Raw genomic sequence first — 6000 nt, 5'->3', positions numbered from 1 at the left:
CGATTTGTTGCTTTGCCGTTGTTTTTGCCATTGCCATTGATTTCTTTACGGAACGCATCAAAGTTAACGTTAACAGCGGCGGTATGAGCCATTGCCATTGCAGTCCATTGAAGCTGAAGTGAATTTCTCATTCCTTTGCGTGCAAAGAGCAAAAAGCATTTTCAATTGAGATTTATTGCGGCGTGTATTGGGCCGCTTAAAGAGCCAGCAGCTGTGCGAGAGAAAGAGAGAGGGGGAGAACTCCATTGGTTCTTCACTTGTTTTGCATTTTGCACTACTTTAGAGCCGCAGCAGCACACAAAGCAGCGAAGCTGAGAAACTTGGAATGGGGAATGGGCTGGCCTGGGGTGGGGGGCAACAAACAGAAGCAGTGCCTTTAGTTAAAGTTTTTAGATTGAAATTTATTGTAATACAATATTATTGCAATTGCTGATTTCAGTTTCATTTGCGTGCTCTCTCGCTCTTCTCTCTCTTTCACTTTGTGTGTGAAGCTGTAGCAAAAGTCAATTCCTTTGATTTGTGGCGCTTTTGCGTGCAATTTTTTAAATTGAAAATCACTGCGTATCCTTTTTATTTCATTTTGAGCATATCCTGCCCAAATGAATTCGTTTCGTTTCGCTATGCTTCGAGTTCTCGACTTGATGTTCTCTGCTGTGAAATATGCTGAACGCGTATTTACTTTTATCGTGATTTATATGCGCTACAATTGCTATTGAGGTTAATAAATCGAAGGCCACAACTATAACTGAAACTGTAACTGTAACTGCAGCCAGTTCAATTTTCAATTTGATGTCTAGAGTGTTGAAAATATATTTTAAAGTAACTAAGGTCAGCTGACTATTTAACCTCTTCAAACGTTTGTCTGGCAATTTTATTGCCTCGGCTCCGGCCCCTTTGGCTGACCTTGACAGTCGTTAAACTGACTACGATTTGGCATTTAAATGCTCAGGCTCTAACCCTTTTTCGAGCTGTAGTTTGATTTAACAATTTTCCAATGAATTTTCTCTCTCTTTCTGCATTTTTGACATAACTTTCACGACTTGCACATAAATGTGAAAAAGGTTGAGTGCATAGGTTAATGCTGTTGCTGCTTAAACAAGAAATTTGTGTAAATTTTTATGCGTTTTCAGCTTAAGCTAAAACTCCATATAAATCTTTCTCACACGGCTGTTGCGCCGCTGACTTCAAACTTTGCCCACCAAACGCTCATAAATTTGATTTTAATCGATTGTCACACCCCAAACGCACTACCCCAGCACCAGTTACTGCACCACTACCCACGCTGCTCCATCAGCTTGAGTAGTCAGCTGTGTGTTGAGGCTCTCAAACTGCCATTTGAAAACAATGAAAATGCAATCAATTGTTAAAAACACACACGCATGGAAATTTTCGGCAAAAGTTTCGAATAAAAAATAAAGAAAAGTTTACAAACGACAAACGTTGCTAAAAAATATTTGCAAAAGCTCAAAATTGTGTGCGATAAAAACAACTGACAAGCCAACTGAGTGCAAAATGCAAACAATTCGAGTTAATGTAAAAACAAGTCGCTAAACTCCCGCTCAACACCCCCCACCCATCCGCCACCCACAGGATGCGCAGCTTGCTACTCTGTTGAAACTTCTGGCAGTTGGAGTGGAAAGTTTTAGTGTCGTTTGTCTAGTTTTTGGACTGCCAATACATAGAGCTATTATAAATGATATGTGTTTATGTCTATGTATGTGTGTGTGTAGCCGCTGGCCGATAAACTCCAGTTGTTGTTGTTGTTGTTGTTGCAACTTTGCTCCGCTTTTAGTCAGGCCCTAGCTTTGTGGCAAGTTTTGCTGCTTTTTTGCCATTTGCTGTCCCGTCGTCCACGCTCTATTGTTATTATCTGATTTTGAAACTGCATTTGGCCCACACGACCCGAACCCGAACTCCAGCCACGAGCTAAGCTAACCCTTGACAAAAACTTCTTCTTCTTCTGCCGCTGCTGCTGCTGCTTGTTCCGCCTTGTCAGTATATAGATAGATATATATATAATTTCTCTTGGTGAAAAGTTTTAGCTTATAGCTTTGGCGTTGAACTTTTAGCAGCGTTGTCGCTCGATTTGCCTCGATTGTCGTCGATTTCTATGCCACATGCCACATTCCGCATGTTGCACATTGTTGTTTGCCACAACTGCAATTGTTCCGCACAGTTGCTTGCCAGCTATTTTCCCTTTCCCCCCTTCCCTGCCAAGTCTTTTAGCTGCACGCCATTTTCATTTGCGTAAAGTGCATTGAAAAATGCCAAAATTTAAACAAATTCACTCTAATTAACTTTCGACTACTGTCCAACTCCCATTCGCTGTCACTGTCAATTTAGTGATTGTCATAAATTTCAATATTACACTTATCTATGCGGGTTATCTCATGGCCCGACATGGGTTTATCTCTGGCCCATCGCCCAGGCGGACATTCAGTTATAATTGGCTTTGCTTGCAACCAACTGCCAACTGCCTTTGCCTTTGGTGTGAATTATTTGTGGGGAGTAAGTGCGCTCATTATGTGGGGCATGCCACCGCTGCTGCCACTGGCGTGCTGTCGAGCTGTTATATCATAATTATTTTAATGGTTTATTATGATTCCAGCGCATTATTGGCTCCGACGTATTTTCATATATATCTCATACTATTCTCAGTGTAGTGTTAATAACGCTGCATGATTGACAACACTTATTTGTATTATTATGATGTTATTATTATTATTGCTTATATGTATTCTCATGGCCTTGGTGAAAATTGAGTTTTTGTTTTGTTGTAATTGCTTTGCGGTTTGCAGCAATCTGCTGATTGTTGCAACTGCTGCACGCATCATTGGCGGCATGATTGGCATTCTTTAACGCTTGATATACTTGCAGCTATTTGGTTCTGCGAATTGATATCTAAAATATTATTATCAATCTTTTGGCCAACTCTCTCTCTCTCTCTCTCTCTCTCACTCTTAGTCGCTTTAATGCAACAGCTAAAGATTAATGATGTTGCAATGCGCTTCTTACAATTTATGAGCTTTAAATTGATGGCTCATTTGTAAGGCGAACATAAATTGGCCATGCTTAACGTTCGTTCGATCAGTCACTGACTCAGTTCGGACCTACAATTGATTTGTCAGCGCCGTCAGACTGCCACCCAGAGTTGGCCATGGCTAAAACTGCGGCTAAGGCTAACTCGCTGTCCGTCCGTCTGCATTTCAAAGAAGTGAGTTGTTTAATTCGCTGCTCCTGCCTGCAATGAGCATTGACAGAGAGCAGCGCAGCGCCTGCGCCTGGCGCATTGGCACGCCCGTTGTTGTTTCACATTTTTTGCGCTTAGTTAAGTTGAATTTCCCTTGGGCGATAGCGACGTCGAGACGACGACGCGACGAGTTGTATCGACTCGACTTGACTCGCTTTGAACAAACAAAGCGCAGACAATCAACGCAGGCGATCGCAGCCAAGACTAAAACAAAAGACCAGAAAGAGAGATGAAGAGGAAGAGAGAGGAGAGAGAGAGTGGGAAAAATACCAGGGTGGGGTAGTGCCACCCAGCAAAATCACGATCAGCTAACTGACGAGCCAGATGCTTGGGCAGATAAATAAATAAATGTTGGACACAAGGCAATGAGCAATGAGCAATGAGCAACGACAAGCCAAGCAACACCTGCCTGTTAGTTGCTGATCATGACATGGGCAAAACGGAAACATCCACAGCGGAGGCCTGAGCACTGCCAATGGCCAAACTATTGAAGCATGTTGCATGGCGCGAAGAAACTGCCAGGCAATTCTTGCTCATTGGTTGCAGCCAGCCAGCCAGTTCACTACTGTGTTGCTTTGTGGTTGTGTCTGTGTGTGGTTAAAGGGACCAAACAATACGAACCAAACAAGCAAATCCATTGAAGTTCATAGCGGCCCCAACGCGCCACGATGCTTGCTTGGTAGCAAGCTGCGGTAACTGAGGCTGTGGGTCAAGGCCAAGGGCTGAGGGCTGGGGGACTGGCCTGGCTTAATTACCGTGGTTAGAGGCAGCAACAGCAAGAGCTGCAACATGCTGCAAATGCATATAAACATGAGGATCTGTGCGCAATGCCTGCACATCCGACTTCTAACTAGGCAAAAATCACTCAGCACCACATGTTGGCCAAACCGGCTGGCAAACCGAGCTGCAGCCATGCCAGGCATGTTTCGCTCTTGCACGATCAGCACAACTTGGGGGCACCCTGCAGCTCTCACACACACACACACACATATATACAGGGTGTATTGAACCGGCAAAGCCAAAAGTCAAAACGTGAGCCTGCAGCCGGTTGGGAGACTGAGACCCGAAACCCAAGACTCAGACTCGGACTGCCCATTAAACCTGCCTTGATCTGAGTCTCCGTTCTTCTTCTTCTCCTTGTTGTTGTTGTTGCTGCTGCATTCTCCTCTCCCCATTGCTTTTTATCGCTCTTTTAGCAACGAACGTCGCTAACAAGCCCAAGCTGTAGCCCAGGCCCAAAGCCTGAGCTGAGCTGAGCAGGCGGGCAAGGCAACGAGGTAACGTCAACTTGTTAGGAGCGCAACGCGAGCCCCTTTAGGTTGGTTGGCAGCGTTATCTGGTAACAACGTGTTACGAATTACTTTTAACAAGACCCTTAGCAGATAAAAAACCTCAAAACCGGTCTGCCCAGCCAAAGAGAGCGCGCAAAGAGCGCAGCAGTTAAAGCAAGAGTAAACCAAGATCAAGCTCACTCACACACACACACACGCATACACTCTCTCACACATTAAACGTGCGCTCATTAGCAAGTTGTGCGGAGTGCAATGTAGATTGAGTACGAAGTGCAGGCAGGAAAGGAAGAGCTGGCAATTAACAAGGTGCGTTGTGCTCTTCCTGTGATTTGGCTTTGCATAGGCAAAGATATAGGCCCTTGGGCGCAATTAATGAGTGCAGCAAGTTGGGCTAATGAATGCAAACACCCTGTATGCTCAAACGTGCCACAATCAACTGTCTGCCACCACCGAAAAATTGTCAGCAGGGTGTACGGGGGGCGAGGGGGAGGAACGCACGTTTCTTGCTGGAAAATGATTTTGAAATTGCCTGCCTGGCACGCCGTGTGCCTTGGCAAACGAAAGAAAGAGCACAAGCTGAAGAGAGAGAAAACCTGAAAATATGCCAGACAAATGCCTGTGGCAGTCAGTGAATGTTCCATGTGTTCCAAAAGGGGTTGCTGGCTGATTTTCGGCATGCGAAATGCAGCACATGTGCGTATGTGTGTGTGTGTGTGTGTGTGCAAGGTCCAAATTGGGATAATGGGTGGAACGATGAGCTGTCAATCTAGTCAGATGTGTCACCAGCTTGAGGGGGTTGCACACAAACAAATCTAAAATGTTGCACACACACCAAAAGTGCAAGCTGAATAATTAAATTTAACTTGCTATAAAATCGACAAGATAGTATCTCTGCATTTATCGCATGCTATAAAACCAACACATGTATAAATATCTCAGGTATTTAGCAGCGCGCTCTGCACTTGCTTACGCTCCAACGCTCACGCTCGCTCATCTGGCATGTGTGTGTGTGTGTGTGTGTGCGCGCACTCTCACTCTCTTGTAGGCGTACGCGCAGCGCTGCTCGCTCTCTCAGCGGGCTCTGTCTGTCATTTCAGTTGTGCTCGCTCTTAGTTTGTTTCTAGCGATCGCAGCGTACGGTGGTGTTTTGATTTTTGTTCGCTCGTCGCGCATGAATTTAACAAAAACAGAAAAAAGTGTAAACATTGAAGCGGTGCGTCGTTTGACAATTGCGCGACATTGTGTACTGCTTAAGCACCTTTCAAACTTCAATTAATCAATAACAAAATAAGAGCAACAACAACGGTTAGTTTGCCTTTTATCAGTAGAAACGCGAGAAATTGCTGCTGTGAAATCTGCTGTTGAAATTTGCTGCCCTTTAATGAATTTCGTCATGCGGCCATTGTAACAATAAATAACTACAACAAATAATAAATAACAACAATATAAAGGCTGTCA

The sequence above is a fragment of the Drosophila busckii genome, chromosome 3L (genome assembly GCF_011750605.1).
Source record: "Drosophila busckii strain San Diego stock center, stock number 13000-0081.31 chromosome 3L, ASM1175060v1, whole genome shotgun sequence".
Lineage (NCBI taxonomy): Eukaryota > Metazoa > Arthropoda > Insecta > Diptera > Drosophilidae > Drosophila > Drosophila busckii.
The sequence above is the reverse complement of the archived record's forward strand: the minus strand, read 5'-3'. Positions refer to the sequence as shown.